Source organism: Rattus norvegicus (genome assembly GCF_036323735.1).
Source record: "Rattus norvegicus strain BN/NHsdMcwi chromosome Y unlocalized genomic scaffold, GRCr8 chrY_unlocalized_8, whole genome shotgun sequence".
Taxonomy (NCBI): domain Eukaryota; kingdom Metazoa; phylum Chordata; class Mammalia; order Rodentia; family Muridae; genus Rattus; species Rattus norvegicus.
The window spans coordinates 876,100-902,861 of record NW_026947411.1 but is presented as its reverse complement, the minus strand read 5'-3'; the positions used below and the strand labels follow the sequence as shown (position 1 = coordinate 902,861).

The 26,762-nt window shown below is 38.2% G+C and overlaps 1 long non-coding RNA gene across 2 annotated transcripts; it reads left to right on the top strand.

Moving 5' to 3' along the window:
- On the top strand, positions 1-25,857 carry LOC134484801 (uncharacterized). Of its 2 annotated transcripts, none has more exons than XR_010062608.1 (3): positions 1-749; positions 14,641-14,742; positions 25,720-25,857. It is a non-coding gene; the product is annotated as an uncharacterized LOC134484801 (long non-coding RNA). The 2 variants fall into 2 exon arrangements; XR_010062607.1 differs by lacking the exon at positions 1-749 and adding an exon at positions 12,049-12,820.
- Positions 25,858-26,762: the final 905 nt, after the last annotated feature.

The window sequence follows — 26,762 nt, the reverse complement described above, 5'->3', positions numbered from 1 at the left end:
TATAGAGTAAGCATAACAGTGTAAATAGTGTATACCTAATTCAAATTATAAATTCCCAAATCCTTATTTTAACAAAAAATTACCAGATATCAGAAAAGCAAAGCACAACATGGACTATTGAATTCGGTTCTCTAGTCCCATTTGATATCAGTTCTGCAATATCTACCTTCCTGAGTTTCATTCCCATACTTGAGGGTTTTGAGTATTTTACCATGATTAGTTATTAAGGCCAAACATAAGATATAGGAGGCTGGGCATCTAGAGGAATGACTTGAGGACCAGTGACGCCTCAATTTCAGAAGTTTCAAAAAACAGGATGGAGTCTATTTGGTGTTGCCATTTGTGGATTCTACAGTCTTGACCTAGATATGCAGAACCCATGTCAAAATTCCAGCTAAACTCAGAGCTGTAGGAGCCACCAAAAGTACATACATATACATCAGCCACCAAAACTAGACAAGATTGATGAAGGTAAGTGCATTCTTCCAGGAATCAGATATAGATATTTCCTGAGAGACACAACTAGATTATGCCAAATACAGAAGTGAATGCTAGTGGCAAACCAGTGAACTGAAAATGGACTTCTTGTTTGTAGATTTTCAGGAAAGATTACAAGAGCTGAAGGGGCTTTAACACCATAAGAACGACAATGCTAATGAACCAGAGCTTTCTGATACTAGACCTATGTTCAAGAATGTACATGGACAGAGTTATGGCTCCAACTGCATATGTGGAAGAGGATGGACTTGGTGAGTACTAATGGAAGGAGAAGTCCTTGGTCCTCCCTAGGTTTAACTCCAAGTTCCAGGGAATGTTAAGGGGTAGTAAGAAGGGTTATAGAAGACGGGCAGGGGGACCAGATAGGGATGTTATGGGCCAGAAAATGGGAAAGGACATAACAATTTAAATGTAAATAAAGGAACATCCAGTTAAAAAAACCAATAAAATTTGCTAAAAATTGAGAGATATAAAAGAAAAAAAAACCTGCCAACTAATCATAAGTATTGACTTGGAAATCTAAAATGATAGACAGAGTAATACTAGTGGAAAGACTGAGATGATGAAGTCTGAAATAGAGCACTTCTCTCTCCAAGATAGAAGTCTCAGACAGAGAGAAACTGGACAATAGGTATCCAAAACACTGTAGAGTTTACTCTGAGCTGAGGACACAATACTTGTCCATCCCATCTTCCTTAGTAACTTTCTCTTTTTGACAAAATGTATAAAGTCCATGATCTGTCAGGAATACAACTGTGTCCTTTACAACACATGACTTTTGGAATATAGAAATGAATGATATAAAGTCTCTGACTACCAGGAAGCAAAAGATCAGGGAAGTGCAGATGCATCTGAGAGTCTCCCAGTTCCTGTTTCCCTTATGTGGAAGGCACAGAAAAAGGCTATCTCTTCAGTGATATCACTCAACACCTAACAAGGACACACTAAGCTTTCCCAAGCACCTCATATTTCGTCCTTGTTTTTTATACCAAGACATAAGTCCAGCTTCCTTCTCCCCATATCATATCTCTTCATCCTCTTTGTTCTAACTCCCAAATTGTCTCTGAATTAGAGGCCAATTAGTAAACCCTAGAGTTATTGAAGGAAAATCTGAGAGGCAGTTGCAGTCATGACAACAGAAGGAGGTAGGGCTCACCAGGTTATAAGAGAGTTTTCATGGAGGTCCTAATGATGCTGTCACTGAGAACTACCTTGGTCTACTTGCTGAACACTTTTCCTTACATTGACCAGATTCGAGAGTGCCCTTACCAGGTATGTCTCATGTGGCACAGGACACCTGTATGTACTACATCACTCTAAAGTAGAGACTTCTCTATGCTTCACCAGTGGTTACATGCTCATAATGCAGAAAGTTATTAAGGGGCATAGCATGGGTAAAAACGGTTTAGGAACATGGAGTGTAGGAGATTCTTGCAGATATTAGTTTTATTGACAGGTAATTCCTGTGACATACAGTTCAATTTTCTGGGTTTTCTCTCTTTCCCAAAGGCCATATTTTCTCTAAAACCTTTAATTGAATGAATATTGTATTTCAATTTCTTACTGTAATTCCTTGATAGGGGATTTTGTAAATGTTCCTCAATGTGGAATCAAAAATTCCATTTGCCAATTACATTTTCTGAAATGATTTTGGTCAGAGAGGGGGCCCAGCTATAGAGTGAGTATAAGAGTGTGAATACTGTGTACCTACTTCAAATGATGAATTCCCAAATCCTTATTTTATCAAAAAATTACCAGTCATCAGGAAAGCAAAGGACAATATGAAGTTTGAATTCAGTCCTCTAGTCCCATTTGATATCAGTACAACCCTTTGTACCTTCCAGTGTTCCCATGGCCAGACTTGATTGTTCAGGACTTTTTACCATAATTCTTTCTTAAGGACAAATGTAATCTACCAGATGATGGGCGGGGAGAAGAATGTCTTGAGGACCAATGAAACATCTTCTTCAATAGGTTCATAAAAACAGGAAGGAGTCTATTTGCATTGTCATTTGTGAATTCTACATTCTTGACATAGTTGGGCAGAATCCATGTTAACTTTCCATTGAACCATTTAGGTGTAGGAGCCACCAAATGTATATATGTATACATCAGCCAACAAAACTCGATAAAATTGATGAAGGTAAGAAATACATCCTGCCAGTAATTGGATATAGATATTTAGTGAGAGACACAGATACAGCATGTCGAATACAGAAGTGAATGCTGGTAGCAAACCATTGAACTGAAAACGTACCTCTTTTTGGTAAATTTAGAAAAAGGATTAGAAGATCTGAGGGTGCTTTCAACCCCATAGGAACAACTAAGCCAGTGAACCAGAGCTTTTGCTTACAAGACCAATATACAAAGAAAGTACATGGACTGACCTATGGTTCCAAATGCATACGTTGCTGAGGACGGCCTTTTTGGGCAACAATGGACATGAAGCCCTTGGTCCTCCCTAGTTTGTCTCCCAGTTCAAGGGAATGTCAACAAACAGAAAGACTGGTTAGAGAAGTAGGAAAAGAGAACAAGTGGGATCTGAAGGGCAAGAAACTTGGAAAGAAAATTATATTTTAAATGTAAATATAGAAACATCCAGTTATTAAAAGCAATAAAATTTGCTAAAATGAGAAACATATAAAAGAGAAGAAAGTTGCCAAGTAATCGCACATATTGACTCAGAAATCTGAAGTGGTATTCAGAGTAATATTATTGGAGAGACTGAGATGATGAAGTCTCAACTACAAGTAATTTTTCTCTCTCCGAGATATCAGTGTCAGACACTAACTGCAGTATAGATATGCAAAACATGGAGGAGTTTACTCGGAGCTCAGTACTCAATACTTGTTTTTCACTACTTCCTTAGGACCTTTTCTTCTGACAAAAAGAGTAAAGGTCATAACCTCTCAGGAAAACAAATATGCCCTTCACAACACTTGCCTTTTGGAATAGAGAAATGAATGATATAATCCTACTGATTTCCAGAAACCATAAGAACAGGGAAGCACAGATGTATCTGACAGGCTCCCAGCTTCTGATTCCCATATCTGAAAGGCTCAGATAAGGCTATCTCTTCAGTGATATCACTCAACACCTACCAAAGACTCACTGAGCTTTCCTAAAAACCACATATTTCTTCCTTGTTTTTTATACCAAGACAGAAGACCAGCTTCCTTCTCTCCATTTCCAATCTCTTCATCCTCTTTGTTTTCACTCCCCTATTTGCTCTAAATTAGAGGCCAATTAGTAAACCCTAGAAATACTGAAGTATTTCTGAGAGGCAGTTGCAGTCAGGACAACAGTTGTGACATCACAGAAGAAGTTATGTCTCTCCAGGTTACAAGAGAATTTTCAGGGAGGGCCTAATGGTGATGTTAGTGAGAAATGCCATGGCCTACCTGCTAAACAATTTTCCTTACACTGACCAAATTCGAGGGTACCCTTTCCAGGTCCATCTCCTGTAACACAGTGGTATCCTTTAGGTACTCCATCTCTCTGAAGCTCGAGACTTCTCTCTGCTTGACTAGTGGTTACATGCTCTGAATGGAGAAAGTTAGTCAGGGTATTGGCATGGGTGGAAAATATTTATGAGCATGGAGTGTAGGGGATACTTCTAGATAATATTTTTATTGACAGGTCATTCCTGTGACATACAGTTCAATTTTTTAGGTTTTCTATGTTTCCCAAAGACCAGTATTTTCACTACACACATTTAATTGAATGAATACTGTATTTCAATTTCTTATTGTAAATTCCTTGATAGCGGATTTTGTAAATATTCCTCAATGTGTACTCAATAATTCGGTTTTCCAATTCCATTTTCTGCAATGATTTTGGTCACAAACCGTGCCCAGCTGCAGAGTGAGTATAACAGTGTAAATACTGTAATCCTACTTCAAATGATAAACTCCCAAATCCTTATTTAACAAAAAATTATGAGACATCAGGAAAGCAAAAAACAACACGGACTATTGAATTAAGTTCACTAGTCCCATTTGATAACAATACACTCTATCTAACATCCAGTGTTTGCATGCCCAGACTTGAGTATAGGATAATTTACCATGATTATTCTTAAGGCCAAACATAAAATACCTGATGATCGGTAGGGCAAAAAAGGTCTTGAGGACCAGTTAAACATCTACTTCAATAGGTTCATAAAAACAGGAGAGTCTATTTGAAATAGTCATTTGTGAATTCTACATTATTGACATATTTAGGCAGAATCCATGATAACATTCCACTTAACCACTTAGGTGTAGGAGACACCAAATGTATATATGTATACATCTGTCAAAAAAACTAGATAAAATTGATGAAGGTAAGAGGTGCATTCTGCCAGGAACCAGATATAAATATTTACTGAGAGACACAGATATAGCATGTCTAATACAGAAGTGAGTGCTGGTAACAAACCAGTGAACTTAAAATGGACCTCTTGTTGGTAAATTTTGAAAAAAGAATTAGAAGAGCTGTAGGTGCTAACAAACCCATAAGAACAACGTTGCCAATGACCCAGAGACTTTTTATACTAGACCAATATAAAACGAAAGTACATGGACTGACCTATGGCTCCAAATGCATATGTTGCTGAGGATGGCCTTTTTGGGCAACATTGGAAAGAGAAGCCCTTGTCTTCCCTAGTTTGTCTCCCAGTTCAAGGGAATGTCATGCGGCAGAAAGGCTGGTTAGAAAAGAAGGAAATGGAACTGGTAGGGAACTTATGGTCAGGAAACTGGGAAAGGAAATAATATTTTAAATGTATATATAAAACATCTAGTAAAATAGAAAAAAATTGCTAAAAAATAAAAAAAAAAAACATGAATGATATAAAAGAGAAGAAAGCTGCCAAATATTCTAACATATTGACTCAGAAGTGGAAGTCAGGTTAATACTAGTATAAAGACTGAGATGTTGAGGTCTCAACTAGAAGCACTTCTCTCTCCCATATATCAGTGTCAGACACAAGGTGCACTATAAGTTTCCAAAGCATTGAGGAGTTTAACTTGAGTTAGGGACACAATACTTGTTTTTTCTTCTTCCGTAGGTCCTTTTCTTCTTGACAAAAATAGTAAAGGTCATGAGCTCTCAGGAAATCTACTGTGCACTTCATAAAACTTGGTTTTGGAATAAAAAAATGAATGATATAATCCCTCTGTCATCCACGAACCATAAAACCAGGGAAGTCAAGATGTTTCTGAGAGTCTCCCAGCTCTTGATTTCCTTATGTGGAAGGCTCAGATCAAGGCTATCTCTTCAGCGATACCACTCAACCACCACCCAGAACTCACTGAGCTTTCCAAACGACCTTGTTTTTATACCAAGACAGAAGGCCAGTTTCCTTTCCCCTATTTCCAATCTCATCATCCACTTTGTTATCACTCTCCAATTTTCTCTGAAATAGGGGCCAATTATTAAACCCTAGAGTTACTGAAGGATATCTGAGAAGCAGTTGCAGTTATGAGAACAGTTGTGAAATCAGAGAAGAAGGTATGACTCTCCAGGTTACAAGAGTGTTTTAAGGGAAGGCCTAATGGTGATGTCACTGAGAACTGCCATAGCCTACATCCTGAACAACTTTCCTTACATTGACAGGATCGAGGGTGCCCTTTCCAGGTCCGTCTCCATTGATGCGGAGGAAACCTTTACGTACACCATCTCTCTAAAGCTAGAGATTTCTGTCTACTTCAATAGAGGTTACATGTTCTGTATGGAGAAAGTTAGTCAGGGTCTTGGCATGGGTAGAAAAGATTTAGGAACATGGAGTGTCGGAGATTCTTCTAGATAGTACTTATATTCCCAGGTTTATTCCTGTGACTCACTTCAATATTCTAGGCATTCTCTGTTTCCCAAAGGCCAGTATTTTCCCTACAGATGTTTAATTGAATGAATATTGTATTTCAATTTCTTATTGAAAATTCGTTGATAGGGGACTTTGTAAATATTCCTTAATGTGTACTCAAAAATTCTGTTTTCCAATTCCATTTTCTGCAATGATTTTGGTCACAAAGGGGGCCCAACTAAAGGGTGAATATAAAAGTGTAAATACTGTGTACCTACTTCAAATGGTAAACTCCCAAATTTTTATTTTCTTGAAAAATTACCAGACATCAGGAAAGCAAAGGACAACATGGACTATTAAGTTTCTTGTCCCATTTGATATCAGTACTACACTCTCTAGCTTCCTGTGTTGTGAAGGCCAAAAGTAAGATACCGGATGATGTGCAGGGAGAAGAATGGTTTGAGGACCTGTTAAAGGTCTACTTCAATAGATTATAAAAACAGGAGGGATTCTTTTAAAAATTGTCATTTGTGAATTCTCCATTCTTGAACTAGTTGTGCAGAATCCATGTTAACATTCCTCTTAACTACATAGGTGTAGGATCCACCAAAAGTATATATGTTTACATCAGCCAACAAAACTAGATAAGATTGAAGAAGGTAAGAAGTGCGTTCTTCCATGAACTGGATATAGATATTTCCTGAGAGACAGAGATACAGCAAGTCAAGTACAGAAGTGAATGCTAGTAGCAAACTAGTGAACTGAAAACGGACCACTTGTTAGTAATTTTTGAAAAAAAAATATTAGAAGAGCTGAAGGTGCTTTCAACCCCATAGGAACAACAATGCCAATGAACCACCACTTTCTCATACTAGACCAATATACAAAGAACGTACATTGAACCTATGGCTCCAAATGCATATGTGGCAGAAGATGAGATTTTGAGCAACATTGGAAAGGAAGCACTTGTCTTCCCTAGCTTGTCTCCCAGTTTAAGGGAATGTCATGCAGCAGAAAGGCTGGTTAGGGAAGAAAGAAATGGAGTGGTTAGGGATTTTATGGGCAGAAAACTGGGATAGGAAAGAATATTTTAAATGTAAATATAGAGAATTCCAATTAAAAAATCAATAATTTTCTCAAAAAATAAAAAAAAAATTAATGATATAAAGGAAAAGAAACCTGCCAAGTAATCACACATATTAACTCAGAAATCCGAAGTGTAATAGTAAAGTAAAATAGTGAAGTAATTAAATAGTGAAGTAGACAGAGTAGTACTCGTGGAAAGTCTGGGATGATGAAATCTCAACTAGTAGCACTTCTTTCTTCCAAATATCAGTGTCAGACAGAAACTGCACTATAGATATCCAAAGCATGGAGGAGTTTACTCAGACCTAGGGACACAATACTTGTTTTCACTTCTTCCTTATGACCTTCTCTTCTTGACAAATTGAGTAAAGGCCATGAGCTCTTAGGAAAACAACTGTGCCCTTCACAACACTTGGCTTTTGGAAGTTAGAAATGAAGGATATAAACTCTCCAGGAACCATAAGAACAGGGAAGTCCAGATTCTTCTGAGGGTCTCCCAGCTCCTGATTCCCTCATGTGGGAGGCTCAGATCAAGGCTATCTCTTCACCCATAGCACTCAACCCCTATATATGTCTCACTGAGCTTTCCGTAGGACCATATATTTGTTCCTTGTATTTTGTACCAAGACAGAGGACCAGCTTCTTTCTCCCTATTTCTGATCTCTTCATCCTCTTTGTTATCACTCCCCAATTTGCTCTGAATTTAGAGGCCAATTAGTAAAACCTAGAGTTACTGAAGGAATATCTGAGAGACAGTTGCAGTCACGACAACTCATGTGACATCACAGAAGAAGCTAATGCTCTCCAGGATACAAGAGATTTTTCATGAATGAACTAACTATGATGTCTCTAAGACCTGCCATGGCCTATCTGCTAAAGAGCTTTCCTTAAATTGACCAGATTTGAGGGTGCCCTTTCCACATATATCTCCTATTACACAGTGGAAATGTTTACGTACTCCGTCTCTCTAAACTAGTGACTTCTCTTTGCTTCATTAGTGGTTAAATGCTCTGAATGGACAAAGGTAGTCAGGGTCTTGGCACGAGTCGATAAGATTTAGGAATTTGAGTTTAGAAGATTCTTCTAGATAATATTTTCTTTTTCAGGTTCATTCCTGTGACACACAGTTCAATTTTCTTCATTTTCTCTGTTTCCCAAAGGCCAGTAATTTCCCTACAGACCTTTAATTGAATGCATGTGTATTTCAATTTTTATTGAATATTCCTTGATAGGTGACTTTATATATATTCCTGAATTTGTACTCAAAAATTTGCTTTTCCACTTCCATTTTCTGCAATGACTTTAGCAACAAAGGCGCCCAGCTATAGAGTGATTATAACAGTGTAAATAGGGTGTACCTACTTCAAATGGCAATCTCCAAATTCCTATTTCATCCAAAAATTTCCAGATATCAGTAAACCATAGGACCACATGGAGTATAGAATTTGGATCTCAGGTCCCGTTTGATCTCGGTTCTTCAATATCTCTTTTCCAGTGTCTCAGGGTTAGATTTGAGGTTTTTGGATGTTTTACCATGATTCTTTCTTGAGGCCAAACATAAGATAGAGAAGGATGGGAAGTGATAAGAATGGCTTCAGGACCAGGGAAACCTCAACTTCAATAGTTTCATAAGAACAGGAGGGAATCTATTTGCCAATTCCATTTGTGGATTCTACATTCTTGACCCAGTTGCATTGAATCTATGATAAAATTCCCCCTAACTTCATACAGTAGGATCCACCAAAAGTATATATATATATATAAAATCAGCCACCAAAACTAGATAAGATTTAGGAAGCTAAGTGCATTCTACCAGGAACTGGATATAGGTCTTGCCTGAGAGAGAGCTGGAGCATATCAAATACAGAAGTGAATGTTAGTGGCAAACCAGTGAACTGAAAACAGACCTCTTGTTGGTAGGTTTTGAGAAAGGATTACAAGAGTTGAAGGTGCTGTTAACCCCAAAAGAAAAACAATGTCAATGAAACAGAGCTTTCTGGAAATAGACCAATATTCAAAGAATGAACACGGACAGACCTATGGCTCCAAATGTATATTTGGCAGAGGATGGCTTTGCTGGCACCAATGGAAGGAGAAGTCCTTGGTCCTACGTTGGTTTGTCACCCAGTTCAAGGAAATGTCAAGGGGTAGAAGTATGGTTAGATAAGAAAGGATTGTGAACAGGTAGTGATCTTATGGGCAGGAAACTAAGAAAGGAAATAACATTTTAAATGTAAATATAGACTCATCCACTTTAAAAACACTAAAATTTTATAAAAAATAAGAAAGAAAGATATAAAAATAAAGAAAACTGCCAACTAATCACAGTTATTCACTCAGAAATCTATAGTGGTATTCAGAGTAATACTAGTGGAAAGACAAAGATGATGGAAGTCTCAATTAGAAGAACTTCTCTCTCCCAGATATCAATGTCAGACACAAACTGCACTATAGGTATCCAAATCTTGGAGGAGTTTCCTCTGAGCTGTGGACATAATACTTGTCCATCCTTCTTCTTTAGGACCTTTTTCTTAGGACAAAAATAATAAAGGCCATAGCTCTCAGAGAAACAACTGTGCCATCTCAAACTCTTGGCTTTGCAATAAAGAAATGAATGAGATAAATCCTCTGACATCCAGGAACCATTAGAACAGGGAAGTCCAGATGCTTCACTGAAGCTTCCAGCTCTTGATTCCCATATGAGTAAGGCTCAGATCAAGTCTATCTCTTCAGTGATACCACTCAACCCCTACCAAGGGCTCTCTGAACTTTCCCAGTACCACTTATTTCTTCATTTTTTTAATACTAAGACAGAAGGCAAGCTTCCTTCTCCTCTTCTCTGATCTCTTCATCCTGTTTGTACTCCCTCCCAAATGGCTGTTTACTCTGAATAAGTGGCCTATTAGTAAACTGGAGAGGTACTGAAGGAATATCTGAGAGGCAGTTCCTGTCAGGACAATACTTGTTACATCACAGAAGAAGCTAGGGCTCTCCAGTTACAACAGATTTTTCAGGTGGTGCCTATTTATTATGTCACTGATAACTGGCAGGGCCTACCTACTGAACAGCTTTCCTTACATTGACCAGATTCGAGGGTGTCCTTTCTAGGTCCGTCTCCTTTGGCACAGTGGAAACCTTTACGTACTCCTTCTCTCTAAAGCTACAGAATTCTCTCTGCATCACTCGTGGTTACATGCTCTGATGGAGAAAGTTAGTCAGGGCATTGGCATGTGTCCCAAAGATCTAAGAATATGGAGTGCAGGAGATTCTACTGGATAATAATTTTATCCCTAGTTCCATTCCTCTGGCTTATAGTACAATTTCCTCAGATATCTCTCTTTTCTAAAGGCCAGTATTTTCCCTACAGACCTTTTGTTTAGTGAATATTTTATTAAATTTTTTTGTACATTTCTTGATAGTGGAATATATATATATATATATATATATATACACATATATATATATATATATTGCTGAATGTGTACTCAAATGTTCTATTATCCTATTCCATTTTTTTGCTATGATTTTGAAACAAAGGGGGCCCAGCTCTATAGTTCTAAATATCTTTTATTTACTTAAATGATAAACTCCCAAATCCTTATTTTATCCAAAAATTACCAGATATTAGTAAAACAAAGGACAGCATAGACTATATGATACATTTCTGTAGTCGCATTAGATAGCAGTTCTCTAATATCTATCTTCCTGTGTTTCAAGGGCCAGACTTGAGGGTTTTGGATGTTTTACCATGATTCTTTCTGAAGTCCAAACATAAGGTTCATGTCATGGGCTGAGGGATGAGGGGCTTGAGGTGCAGTGAATCTTCTACTTCAATAGGTTCATAAGAATAGGATGGAGTCTCTTTGGCTTAGTCATTTGTGGATTCTAAATTCTTGACCTAGTTTCACAGAATCCTTGTTAAAAATCAACAAAACACCCTAGCTGTATGAGGCACCAAATAAATCTTAGCCATTCTGATTGGTGTGCTGTGGAACCTCAGGATTTTTTTTTTTTTATTTCCATTTACCTAATGGCTAAGGATGTTGATATTCCTCAGTTGAGAATTCATTGTTCAGCTCTACACACACACACACACACACACACACACACACACACACACACACAGACAGACACACACACACACACACACACACTCAGCAACCAAATGTAGATAAGATTGATGAAGCTAAGTAGTCTATGCTGCCAGTGAACTGAAAACGGACATCTTTTTTGTAGAGTTTGAGAAAGGATTAAAAGAGCTAAAGGTGCTTTCAACCCTATAAGAACAACAATGATAATGAACCAGAGATTTCTGGTACTAAACCAATATTCAAAGACTATACATGGATAGAACTATGGCTCCAACGGCATAAGTGGCAAAGGATAGCGTTGTTGGTCACCAATGGAAGGAGAAGTCCAATGGAAGGAGAAGTCCTTGGTACTGCCTGGGTTTGACTCCAAGTTCAAGGCAAAGTCAGCGGGCAGTAAGGTGGGTTATATAAGAAGGTTAGCGGATTTAGATAGGGCAATTGTGGAAAAGAAACTGGGAAAGGAAATAACATTTGAAATGCAAATGTAGAAATATCCAAATAAAAAAGCAATAAAATTGTATTAAAAAATAAAAAAATTGAAAGAAAGAAAAGAAACCTGCCAGATAATCAAACCTATTGACAGAGAAATCTAAACAGTCACTGTCTGGAAATGGTATTCAGTGTAATACTAATGGAAAGACTGAGATGATGAAGTCTCAACTAGATCCCTTCCAGATATCAGTGTCAGACACAAATTGCACTACAGGTATACAAAGCTTGGAGGCATTTACACTGAGTTGAGGACACAATACTTGTCTTTTCTTTGTTTCTTTGGACCTTTTTCTTCAGGGCAGAAAGAGTAAAAGCCATGAGCTCTGAGGAGAACAACTGTGCCCTTCCCAACAACTAGTTTTGGAATGAAGAAATTGATTATATAAACTCTCTGATTTACAGGAACCATAAGAACAGAGAAGTCCAGATGCTTCTGAGAGGGTCCCAGCTCCTGATTTGCATATGTGGAAGGCTCAGATCAAGGCTATCTGTTCAGCAATACCAGTCATCCCCTACCAAGGAGTCACTGAGTTTTCCCAAGCACACATATTACTTCCCTTTTTTAGACAAAGACAGAATGGCAGTTTCCTTCTACCCATTTCTGATCTTTTCATCCTCTTTGTTCTTACTCCCAAATGGATGTTTATTCTGAATTAGATGCCTATTACTGAACCCTAGAGGTACTGAAGGAATACCTGAGATGCAGATGAAGTCATGACAACAATTGTGACATCACAGAAGAAAAATCTCTCCAGGTTACAAGAGATTTTTCAGGCAAGGCCTAATGATGATATCACTGAGAACTGCCATGGCCTACCTGCTGAACAGCTTTCCTTACATTGACCAGATTTGAGGGTGTCCTTTCCTGGTATGTCTCCTGTGACACAGTGGAAACCTTTATATCCTCCATCTCTGTAAAACTATAGATTTCGCTTTGCTTTATATGAGATTACATGCTCTGAACAGAAAAAGTTAGTCAAGGGCTTGGAATGGGTAGAAAAGGTCTTTTAACATAGAATGGATGGGATTCTTTTGGATATTAATGTTATTCCCAGGTACATTTCGTGAAATACAGTTCAATTTTGTTTCTCTTCTCTGCTTCCCAAAGGCCAGTATTTTCACTACGGACGTTCAATTGAATTAATATTGTGTTTCACTTTCTTACTGTACATTCCTCGATATGGGACTTTATAAATATTTCTGAATGTGTACTCAAAAATTCCGTATTCCAATTCCTTTTTCTGCAATGATTTTGTAAACAAATGTGGCCCAGCTCTAGAATGAGTATAACAGTGTACATATTGTGTACCTACTTGAAATGATAAACTCACAAATCCTAATTTTATCCCAAAATTACCAGACATCAGTACAGCAAAAAACAACATGGACTGTAGAATTCGGTTCTCTAGTCCCATTTGATACCAGTTCTGCATTATCTACCTTACTGTGTTCCCGTGGCAAGACTAGAGTGTTGTGGATGCTTGACTATGATTCTTTCTTCAGGCCAAACATAAGATTCACGAGGTTTGGCAGGGTGAGGAATGGCTTGAGGTCCTCAGTTTCATTAGGTTCATAAGAACAAGAGAGAATCTATTTTGCACTGTCCTTTTTAGATTCTACTTTCTTGACATTGTTCCCCAGAATCCATGTTAAAATTCCATCTCTGTAGACGGAGATGCAGGTGTAGATGTAGATATAGATATAGATATACAGATATATATATATATATATATATATATGTGTGTGTGTGTGTGTGTGTGTGTGTGTGTGTGTGTGTGTATATATATATATCAGCCACCAAAACTAAATAAGATTGATGAAACTTAGAATTGCATGATCAGAAGATATGGATATAGGTCTTTCCTGAGAGACACAGCTAGAACATGTCAAATACAAAAGTGAATGGTAGTAACAAAAAAGTGAACTGAAAGCACATCTCTTGTTGGTAGATTTTTGAGGAAGGATTACACGAGCTGAAGGAGCTTTCAGTCCAATAAAAAAGACAATGCCAACGAACCGGAGTTTTCTTGTACTATATGAATATTCAAATATAGTACATGGATAGACCTATGGCTCCAACTTCATATGTAGCAGAGAATGTCCTTGCTGGGCACCAATAGAAGGAGATGCCCTTGGTCTAAACTAGGTTTTATTACCAATTCAAGGGAATGTCAAAGGGCATAAAGGGAAATTATATAAGAAGTGTGGGGGGACGGGGAGGGATCTTATGGACAGGAAACTGGGAAAGGCAAAAATATTTGAAATGTAAATATGGAAAAATCAAATTAAAAAGCAAAAAAATTGCTAAAAAATAAAAAGAATTAAATATGTTAAAGATATGAAAACTGCCATCTAATCAGACATATTGACTGAGAAATCTGAAGGGTCACAACCAGGCAATGGGAGACAGAGTAATATTAGTGGAAAAATGATATGATGAACTATAAACATGTCTCTCTCCCAAATACCAGTAACAGAGACAAACTGCACTATAGGTATCCAAATAATCGAGGAGTTTACTGTGAGCTGAAGAGACAATACTTGTCTTTCACTTCTTCCTTAGGACCTTTTTCTTCTGGGCAAAAAAAAAAAATAAAAGCCATCAGCTCTAAGGAAAAGAACAGTGCCCTTCGCAACGCCTGGTTTTGGGGATAAAGATATTAATGATATAAACTCTCTGACTAACAGGAACCACTTGAAGCAGGGAAGTCCAGATGCTTCTGACACGCTCCGAGCTCCGAGCTCCTGATCCCATGTGTGGAAGGCTCAGATCAATTCTATCTCTTCAAGGTAACTACTCAACTCCTACCAAGGACTGAGTGAGATTTCTCTGGGTGGACATATTTCTTCCTTTTTTTTATACCAAGACAGAAGTCCATCTTCATTCTCCCCATCTCTGAGCTTTTCATCCTCTTTGTTCTCACTCCCAAATTGATGTTTCCTCTGAAATAGAGGCCAATTAGTAAAACCTATAGGTACTGAAGGAATATACGAGAGGCGTTGCAGACATGACAACATGATATCACAGGAGAAACTAGGGATCTCCAGGATACAAGAGATTTTTTCATGGAGGGCCTAATGATGATGTAACTGAGAATTTCCATGGCCTACCTCTAAACAGCTTTCTTTACATTGAGCAGTTTCGAGAGTGCCGTTTCCAGGTATGTGCCCTGTAACACAGGGGAATCCTTTATGTACTCCGTCTCTCTAAAGCTAGAGACTTCCCTTTGCTTCATTACTGTTTACATGTTCTGAATGGACAAAGTTAGTCAGGGTCTTGGCAGGGGTAGAAATGATCTAGACACACAGAGTAGAGGAGATACTTCTGGATAATAATTTTATTCCCAGTTCAATTCCTGTGACATACAGTGCAATTTCCTAGGTTTTCTCTGTTTCCTAAAGGACAGAATTTGCCCTACAGTATTTTGACTGAATATTGTATTACACTTTCTTATTGTACTTCTTTTATTGGAGACTTTGTATATATTCCTTTGTGTATATATATATATATATATATATATATATATATATATATTTGTGTACTCAAAAACTGTATTTTTCAATTCATTTTTTGCACTGATTTTGGCAACAAAGAGGGTCGAGCTATAGAGTAAATCTAAGACTTTAAATATAGTGTACCTAATTCAAATGATAAACTCCCAAATCATAATTTTATCCCAATATTACCAGACATCAGTAAAGCAAAGGACAAAGTGAAGTACAGATTATGTTTCTTGTAGTCCCATTAGATATCAGTACTCTAATATCTGAATTCCTGAGTTCACAGGGACAGACTTGAGGGTTTTAAATAAATTACCCCGATTCTTTCTTCTGGTAAAACATAAGATTCAGGAGGATGGGCAGGGAGAAAAATCACTTGAGGTCAAGATAAACCTCAACTTCAATAGTTTCATAAGAACAGGAGGGAGTCTATTTGACATTGTCATTTGGTGATTCTACATTCATGACCTAGTTTCCCAGAAAACATGTTAAAATTCCACCCAACATCCTAGCTGTAGGAGCCAGCAAAATGTGTGTGTGTGTGTGTGTGTGTGTGTGTGTGTGCATACATTTTCTATATATATTTCAGACACCAAAATTAGATAAGATTGATGATGCTAAGAAGTGCATGCTGTGTGGAAAACAAGGGCACTGGAGAAAACTTCCTGAAGAAACTATGGCCTATGATCTAAGATCAAGAATCAACAAATGGGATCTCATAAAACTGAAAAGCTTTTGAAGGCAAAGGATACTGTGGTTAGGAAAAAACAGCAACCAACATATTGGGAAAAGATTTTTACCGATCCTACAACAGATAGAGGGCATATATATATATATATATATATATATATATATATATATATATATATATCCAAATTATACAAAGAACTCAAGAAGTTAGAACGCCGCAGGGAGTCAAATAACCCTATTAAAAAATGGGGTTCAGATCTAAACAAAGAATTCACAGCTGATGAACACGGAATGGCAGAGAAACACCTAAAGAAATGTTCAACATCTTTAGTCATAAGGGAAATAAAAATCAAAGCAACCCTGAGATTTCACCTCACACCAGTGAGAATGGCTAAGATCAAAAAGTCAGGTGACAGCAGATGCTGGCGAGGATGTGGAGAAAGAGGAACATTCCTCCATTGTTGGTGGGATTGCAGACTTGTACAACCATTCTGGAAATCAGTCTGGAGGTTCCTCAGAAAATTGGACATTGAACTACCTGAGGATCCAGCTATACCTCTCTTGGGCATATACCCAAAAGATGCCCAAACATATAAAAAGACACGTGTTCTACTATGTTCATAGCAGCCTTATTTATACTTTCCAGAAGCTGGAAAGAACCCAGATGCCCTTTAACAGAGGAATGGATAAAGAAAATGTGGTACATCTACACAATGGAATGTTACACAGCTATCAAAAACAATGCCTTCATGAAATTCATAGGCAAATTGATCGAACTGCAAAATATCCTGAGTGACGTAACCCAATCACAGAAAAACACACATGGTGTGCACTCATTGATAAGTGTCTATTAACCCAAATGCATGAAATATCCTAGATGCAAAGAACACGTGATACTCAAGACGGATGATCAAAATGCGAATGCTTCACTCCTTCTTTAAAAGTGGAACCAGAATACACTTGGCATGGAATAGGGAGGCAAAGATCAAATGAGTGGCAGAAGGAACACCCATTCAGAGCCTGCCCCACATAGGGCCTATACATATACAGTCACCCAATTAGAAAAGATCGATGAAGCAAAGAAATTCAGACTGACAGTTACCACATGTAAATCTCTCCTGAGAGTCACAGTCAGAATACAGCAAATACACAGGCGAATGCCAGCAGCAAACCAATGATCTGAGAAAGGGAACTGCGTTGTAAGAATCAAAAAAAGGACTGGATGACCTTGAAGGGGCTCGAGACCCCATATGAACAACAATACCAACCAACCAGTGCTTCCAGGGAGTAAGCCACTACCCAAAGACTATACATGGACTGACCCTGGACTCTGACCTCATAGGCATCTATGAATATCCTAGTAAGAGCACCAGTGGAAGGGGAAGCCCTTTGTCCTTCTAAGACTGAATCCCCAGTGAACATGATTTTTGGGGGGCTGGAGGTAATGGGGGGAGGATGGGAAGGGGATCACCCATATAGAATTGGTTATACAATGGACACCTTTACATACTACATCTCCCTAAAGTTAGAAACTACTTCTTGCTTCATTAGTGTATACATGCTGTAAATGTAGAAGGTCAGGCACTGGGCATACAGAGAAAGGATCTAGGAACATGGGGTGAAGTAGATTCTTCTGGACAATCATTTTATTCCCAATTCCATTCCTCTGACATACAATTCAATTTCCTAGGTTTTCTATGTTTTCCACAAGCCAATATTTTTTCTACAGACCTTAATTGAATGAATTTCACATTACATTTTCTTATTTTACATTCCTTGATAGGGGACTTTATAAATATATTCCTGAATGTGTACTCAAAACTTCTGTTTTCCAATTCCAATTTTTTAAATGATTTTTTCAACAAAGGGGACTCAGCTATAGAGTATAATAATTTATTTTTTTTTTGGTTCTTTTTTTTTTTTCGGAGCTGGGGACCGAACCCAGGGCCTTGCGCTTCCTAGGTAAGCGCTCTACCACTGAGCTAAATCCCTAGCCTGAGTATAATAATTTAAATATTATGTACCTACTTCAAAGAATAAACTCCCTAAACCTTATTTTATCCAAAAATTACCAGAAATCAGTAATGCAAAAAACACCATGGAGTATAGAATGCAGTTCTCTAGTCCCATTAGATATCAGTTCTCACATATCTACCTTCCTGTGTTCCCAGTCCCTGACTTGAGGGTTATGGATGTTCTACCATGATTATTTCTACAGGCCAAACAATATTCAGAAGGATCGGCAGTGAGAGGAATGGCTTTAGGTCCAGTAAAACCTCAAAACCAATATGTTCATATGAACAGGAGGGAGTCTATTGGTCATATTCATTTGTGGATTATAAAATCTTGACCTAGTTGTGCAGAATCCATTTTAAAATTGCACCTAACCAGCTGTACGAGCCAACAAATGTATATTTACTAGCCACGAAAACTAGATAATGTTGATAAAGCTAAGCAATGCATTCTGCAAGGAAGCTGATATAGATCTTCCCTGAGAGACACAGGAAGAACCTGTCAAGCAGAGAAGTGAATGCAAGTGGCAAACCAGTGAACTGAAAACAGACCTCTTGTTGGTATATTTTGAGAAAGAATTAAAGGAGCTGAAGTGGTTTTCAACCCCATAAGAACAACAATGCCAATGAACCAGAGCTTTCTGGGTCTAAACCAATATTCAAAGACTAAATGGACAGACCTATGGCTCCAACTGGATATGTAGCAAAGGATGGCTTTTTTGTGCATCAACAGGAGAAGCCCTTCATCCTCCCTGGGTTTGACTCCCAGTTCAAGGGAATGTCAAGGAGCAGTAAGGGACATTGTAGAAATGGGGAGAGGGACAGTTTAGGGATCTTATGGGCCGGAAATTGGGGAGGAAATAACATTTGAATTGTAAATATAGAATTATCCAATTGAAAAAAGGAATAAAATTTGCTAAAAAAATAAAAGAAATTAAAGTAAAGAAATCTGCCACCTAATCACACCTACTGATTCAGAAATCTAAAAGGTCACTGTCAAGGAATGGAACTCAGATTATTACTTTTGAAAAGACTGAGATGATGAAGTCTCAACTAGAAACAATTCTATCTCCCAGATATCAGTGTCAGACACAAACTGCAAAATAAGACCAATTTTTCCCTAAGTTTCAAACCACAGATGAAAATCACCACGTGATTCAGGTAGTCTCTTTACTCTCCTTAAAACAAACTTAAGCACCTTCTATTGTTGTTGTAAAAATTAATAAAAATAAAAAATAAAAAATAAAAATGAAACAGTAAATGTTTTTCTCTGGTTGGTTTACCCTGCTTGGGTTCCACACCTCAGTGCCCCAGATATCTGCTGGATATCTTGGCAGAAACACAGCCCAGCCACACACTTTCTTACAGTGAGACTCTTACATATAAAAACACACCACACAATAATCTTATTTCCAATTGGTAAGATATAATTGCCCACTTAAACATACAAAGCCCGGTACCATCTATCCCTTGCACCTTATATTTACCAAGTCTCCAGCTTCTCCCACAACGACTCCTTGCTTCTCCTCTCTCTCTCTCTTTCTTTACTCACTCTCCCAAATATATCAACCCTTTCATGCTTTAGTTTCTCTTTCTCTTACAAAGACTCCTAGCTTCTCCCCTCTCTCCATCTCCTGTCAATTCTAACTCTTCTCAGTTCCCCATCCTGTCTCTAAACCGTTCCCTTCTCCTCCTAGCTTCCTTCTCCTCCCCTATCTCCATCTCCGGTCTCTTCTAACACTTCTCAGTTCTCCATCCTATCTCTAAACCATTCCCTTCTCCTCCTTGCTTCCTTCTCCTCCCTTCCCACTCCCAACTGTGCCATCCTCTCCCCCTCCTGCTCAGGTTCCACTGGCTCAACTGTCAGCAACTGTCCTCTCTAACCCTATTCTCTGAATCTAATCCCCCTCTTGCTCCTGACATTTCCCTCTGTCCAAATCTCACGCTCTTGCCTTTATTTAACAAATTCAGAGAAAATTTCAAGGCAAACCACAACATTCTATCAATTCTAAAATCAATATGCAACTTAAAACTCAGGGCTTTAGCCCAAAATATATCCATCACTTAAGCTCTCTACCCGGAGCCACAGATTTTTCTTTAACCTTAATAACTTCTACAATATATGTCTGCATTCACTCTGCCTGCTGTTACAGACATTTATCACAACTCTCAACTTGGTGGTAGTGACTAATTTTTCCTTATCTAAGTTCTGAAGCTTTTATGAAAATCCCCCCTGTTTCAGGAAATGTCCCTACACTCTTCTTTCTAAAACCAAATTTTATCACTTTTTAATAATACCTTTAATAATGAAGTACCTTGTGTAGCTAGGATTTAATCCCAAAATTCACTTGGAGCCCACCTTAAAAAGAATATGAGTATCCTGAAAAACTTTCTAAACAACTTTCTTTAAAAAGCAGCTTTAATCTCTTAACTCTCTGAGCTGCCCTTACTTATCACAGAGCAGCGGACCTACAGCCTGTCAGTACAGGCTGCTTCGCTTTTTCATTATTTGAATTCCTGGCCTTAAGTTATCACATGCCTTAACATAGAGCCTGTGTCCTCTTACTTAGAAAATAAAACTTTTCAGTAAACTCTAAGGATTGCTATTGGATTCTTGATCATCACCTTGGTTCATGATCTGTTGTAAAAAGAGAAAAGAAAAAAGTAATGTTGCCTTTTACCCCGCTAGCACTGGCACCATATTGTCCCATGATATCTGGTAGATATCTTTGGGAAAACACATCCCCACTCCTTGGCTGCCCAGTGTCTCTTGCTGCCACACACTTTCCTATCCTCAAACCCTCATGTAAAAGAACACACAACACAATAATTTTGACCCAATTAATAAGATATAATTGCCCACTTAAACAAACAAAGCACTTTACCATCTATCCCTTAGGAACATTAATACCAACCTGTAAATACAGAGAGCAGAATCTTGACTTCACCTTCAATGGCTTCTCACCCTCTCCTCTTGCTGTCTCTCCCTTTTCCTCTAGTCTCCTCCTCTCCTTTCAAACATCTCTCCCGCCCATCCTTCCTTCTCCTCCAATGACAGGATTCCTTCTATCCTGTTCCTGCCCCTCACATGTACTTTACAAATTCAATGGGAGGTGGTTCTTGTGAAGTCACCTGAGTTCTGAGTACAAGACTAGGCAACTATCCTTGGGCCAGTGGATTTAGCATCAAAATACAGATAACTTCAGGGCAAACCACAACAAGTAGCTTTGATATCCTAGTGAAATCTTTCAAGCCATTAAAAATTGCAAATGTGAACATGTACTAATTTTCTTCTCCTGCTTGATGGTGAAAAAAGTGGTACCCAACACTGTATGAGACCTAGTATTACATAATACACGTAGAGAAAACAAATTACTCCCAAGGCCAACGTAACTTCATAAGTAAGCAATTTGTTATAAAGTAACAAAGAACAAACAAAGTACTTTTTTCAGTTGGTTTCCCTTCACTGTAGGCAGCAATTTGAATTTCTAGAGCAATGGTTAAGTATTGTATTATTTATCATTAAAAGTACCCTCATAAGAATCTTAAAAAAAAAAAAAAGAAATCTAAACATCTGTATAAAAACGTCATATCTGCTTTAAATGATCAGAATATACGTCTGTGATTGGAAATCCTTATTAAATCTTATCAGGAAGCTGAGGGTAAAACTGGGTCAGAAATCAGTCATCAACAGTCCAGCTTCTGTGACAGTCACACCATTACCTGTACCACCATTGTTCTTGATCCCTGACCTTAAAAGGTCCCAGCCTTTCCGAACTTCAAATTGTTCCATATATATATATATATATATATATATATATATATATATATATATATATATATATATATATTTTACATCAGAGACAGTAGTGAAAACATCTTAGCCAGCTTCACGAACACTTTTATTTTCCCAAAAGCTTTTTAAGGGTTGTGGTTGTCTCTGACCATTGTACATTTCTTCAGGCAATGATGGAAGCACTGATCTGCCCCAGAGGCAATCCCTGAATGACCTTGACCACTGTTATTGCCAATACCAATGGTGCTGCCTTTTGAGTGGTGGGAATCTCCATGAGGATTTTCATGCACTTCTTAGATTAAGAGAGATATGAGTGGTATAACCGAGCAACACTCTGCATGAAGTCCTCGTTGGGTTCATGACTCACCAATGCCCAATGAGACTGTGCTGAAGAGTGGGCCATAACCCAGGAGTTCTAAATCTCTATGCCATTTCTCCTTCTCAGGCCTTGGCCATACTCCATGTCAAAACCAAATTTGAACCATTCTTTTACCATGGATAGAATTTCAAATACTCTACTGATAGTGGGCATCCTTACATTGTCCTTGACTTTAATGGAATTGCTTTATGTTTCTCTCCATTTAGGTTGATGTTGGGTACCGACTTGCAGCTCATTGCTTCTATTATGTTTCTGCATAGGACTGGTATCCCTGCTCGCTCTTATCCTTTTAACATGAAAAGGGTTTCGAATATTTTTGCAAGCCTTTTCAGCATCTAATCAGATTATCATGTGATTTTTTTCTTTTATTTTCATTAGTTAGTGCATTATATTGATGGATTTTCAGAAATTGAACCATCCCTGCCTCCCACTAGAAATTAATAATTGCACAGCATAACCTACAGAAGTGTTCTCATATTCACACACATACTCTAACAGCTCCTCCAAAAAACAAAAACGAAACATGTTAACAAAAAAAGCCATGCACCCTACAGAACATATCTAATACTCACATACACACTCAAACATCCCAATCGAAAAAACAAAAACCAAAAACATGAAATCAAAAAAAAAAAAAATAACCATGCTTCGACAACATCAAAATAGAATGAACTAAATATCACTTATCATTAATGCCTTTAAGCATTAATGGCCTCTACTCAATAGTAAAAGAACACAGGCTATCACAATGGATTTAAAAACAGGATCTATCCTTCTGTTGCACTCAAGAAACACAATCCAGCAACTGAGATAGACACAACCTCATACAAAGGTGTTTGAAAAGCTTTTCCAAGCAAATAGACACAAGAAACAAATGGCGTAGATATTCTAACATCCAGCAAATCAGACATGCAACCAAAAGTAATCAATAGAGTTGGGGAAGGACAATTCATATGCATCAGAAGAAAAATCCACCAAAATGCCATCTCGATTCTAGATGTCTATATGCCAAAGACAAAGGCAGCAATATTGCTGAAGCTTAAATATCAAATCGAACCTCACAAATGAGTAGTAGGGAATATCAATGTCCTACTCTTACCAAGGGCAGGCCATTGAGACAGAAATTAAAAAAAAATGATGTAACTAACACGGGGTTCAATTAAGTTGACCTCACTGATATCTACATAATAATTCACCTGAATACAAAAGTAAACACTCTCCTTTCAGTACCTCATGGAACCTTATCCTAAACTGACCATGTTCTCACACTCTAAAAAAGCCACAAGGGATACAGAAAGACTGTGCTAACCATTGTATTTTCTCAGATGACAATAGATTAAAACTGGACTTCAGCAATAAGAAAAAGTGTATAAACTCATTGAAATTCAATAACTCGCAACTGAAGAGCCATCCGTTCAGAGAAGACATAAAAAAGAGCATTCCTAGAATTCAAAGAAAATGAAGGCACAGCTTCTCCAAACTTAAGGGAAATAAGGAAAGCATTGCTAAGAGGAACATGCATATGCAGCACAAGGCGCTTTCATAAAGAAACCAGAGAGAACCAACACTAGCAACTTCCCAGCACACCCTAAGTCTCTAAAATAAAAAGAAGCAAATACATATTAAAGGAGGAGACAGCAAGAAATAATCAGACTCGGGGTGAAAGTGGTACATCAGAAACAAAGAATACAAAGATCAACAAAAAAAAAAATAGCTGGTTCCTTGGGAACATCAACAAGACAGACAAACCCTAAGACAGAAAATGTACTAGGAGGAGAAATAGCATCCAAATCAGAAATGATCAGGGAGCCACATCCATGGACACTGATGAAAGTCACAAAATCCTTAGGTCTCACTTCAGAAACCTGGTGGTTACACAATTTGAAGCTCTGAATGAAATGGATGATTTTGTAGATGGATAACACTGACCACATGTAAACTGAGGTAAGATAAACTATGTAAATAGCTCTACAACACCTAAAGAGACAAAAGAGTAATTAAAAGTTTCCCCACTGAAAGAGCCACAAGGCCAGATTGTTTGAGCACAGAGTCCTACCAGATTTTCAAAGAATTCTCAACATACTCCAAAAAACAGAAACAGGAGGAAAATTGCCAAACTTATTCCTTGACAGCACAGTCACCCTGACACCTAAATCACAAAAGGACTTAACACAGCAAGAATTTCAGACGAACTTCCCTTAAGAACATAGGTGGAAAAAATACTAGGTAAAATTATAGAAAACAAAATCCAAGGACACATGAATATTCCATCCAGTGCCATCTAGTAGGCTTCCTCCTGTAGCTGCAGGAGTGGTTCAGTCTATGAAAATCGATCAAAGTGATTCACCATATAAGCAAACTGAAGTATAAAAAATTCTGCCCTCAGCATTTCACATTAACTTGTGAGCTACACATGGAGTTAAACTTTGTTTAAGTTGCATATAAACCAATATATATATATATATATATATATATATATATATATATATACATATATACCTAGCTATACTACTCCTGGCCTTATAACTGAAAAGACCTCTGCCATACCTCAAGGACATGTGCTCCATAAGTTTCCTTACTGCTTTCTTCATAATAAGAAGGAAATAGAAATAACCCAGATGCCCCTCAACCAAAGAATGGCTACAGAAAATGTGGTTCATTTATAGTATGGAATACTATGCAGCTATGAAAATAAGTACATTGTGAGGATGTAGTCAAGTAGATGGAATGAGAAAGTATTGTTCTGAATGAGGTAATTGAGACACAAAATAACATGTACATATTCACTTAAAAGAAGGTATTAGCCATAAAGTACAGAATTCACAAGCTACGATCTACGGAACCAAAGAAGCTAAACAAGAAGAAAGGCCTAAGAAAATGCTTAAATTTCACTCAGAAAGATGAATAAAATAATGAGAGTAGGCAGATGGAAGGAAAGGATTGGGTGGTGAGAGGATGGGAAGGGAAATGGGGTTTGAGAATCATTTCTTGGGAGAGACGGGCAAGAGGGACAGAGGGCCAAGAGAATAAACTGAAATCAGTGACTGTCCAGGGTGGGTGATATCTGTATTATTTGCCTGCAATCTGGGATGTGTGAGGCTACCCCAGCATCCATGAGGGTGACTTTAGCTGAGATTCGTAGCAGTGGGGATACGGGTACTGAAATGGTCACTTTCCATAGCCACAGAGGACCCAAGGTGGAAGGATAATAACCCAAACACACTCCCAAAATTTTGACCCAGAATTTGTCCTCTCTATAAGAAACACAAGTACAGAGATGGAAGAGGAAATGAGGGAATGGCGACAAGGTAAGTGGCCGGATGTGAGACTTATCCTATGGGCAAACGGCAAACCCTGACATTATTAATGGTCCTTTCTTATGTTTGCAGACAGGAGGGTAGCATTATTGTCCTCTGCAAGACTCAACGGAGCAGCCGACTGACACAGGTGCACAGACATACGGCCAAATATCGAATGGAGCTCAGTGAGTCTCACTGAAGGGCTGAGGGAAGGGCAGACAGAGACAGAGGAGCACAATGATCTTCACGTGGGGTCACTAAACCAGTCGCTTGTCTGTGGATCCTGTTCTCCTACCCGGGCTGCGTTTTCAGGACCTGGTGGGAGACGATGAATCTAGTTGAGTAGAGACTTGATGTGCCAGGGGAGAGGGTGAACCCAGAGGGGTCCTCCACTCTCTCAGATAAGAAGGGGAGAGGATAGAAGGAGGGAGTATAAATGGTAGGAGCCTGGAGGAGTGTGGTTCCAGGGCAGCATTCAGAATGCTACCTGGTGAATAGATGCAACCATTCTAGCAAGGGACTCAGGCATGACATCACTGGGAAGGGGGCGGGACATCATGGGTGTGGGACATGACATCATGGTGGTGGGGCATGACATCACGATTATCCATCAGAAGTAATTATCTGGCTAAACATTCATCACGAGTGTCAGCTCCACAGGCTCACTGAAGATCCTAAACCATAGTTGTTAGTGAAGTTATATATTGAAAAACCCAGTCAATATCTTATCTTGTGTCCTTTCACCTGTACCAAATCGTTTGATCTCTTTGTTTGACTCTTGATAACTGTTTTGGAACCTCTTGGAATGTGTTCTGAGTAGGATTAAGTCTGTTTACTCTCTCAGAACAATTAAATGGTGACACCTGGGAGACTGGCAGAGTTGTCACTGGAATTTTGACTAATAGAAAGAGACTTATAGCAGTCCCACTATAAAAGAGCTTAATAACCATTGATATAATTTTAAGAATTATTGTAGGATCGTTATTAAGACTAAAGAATTCATCTACTTGTCTGTATACTAACACTACGGGACAGTACAACTTCATAGGCCTGCAGAGATGTGCTCCAAAGGTGCTATAACTCAATTATTGTTATATATGTCTAATAATAACAACAGGAATAGCATTTTAATA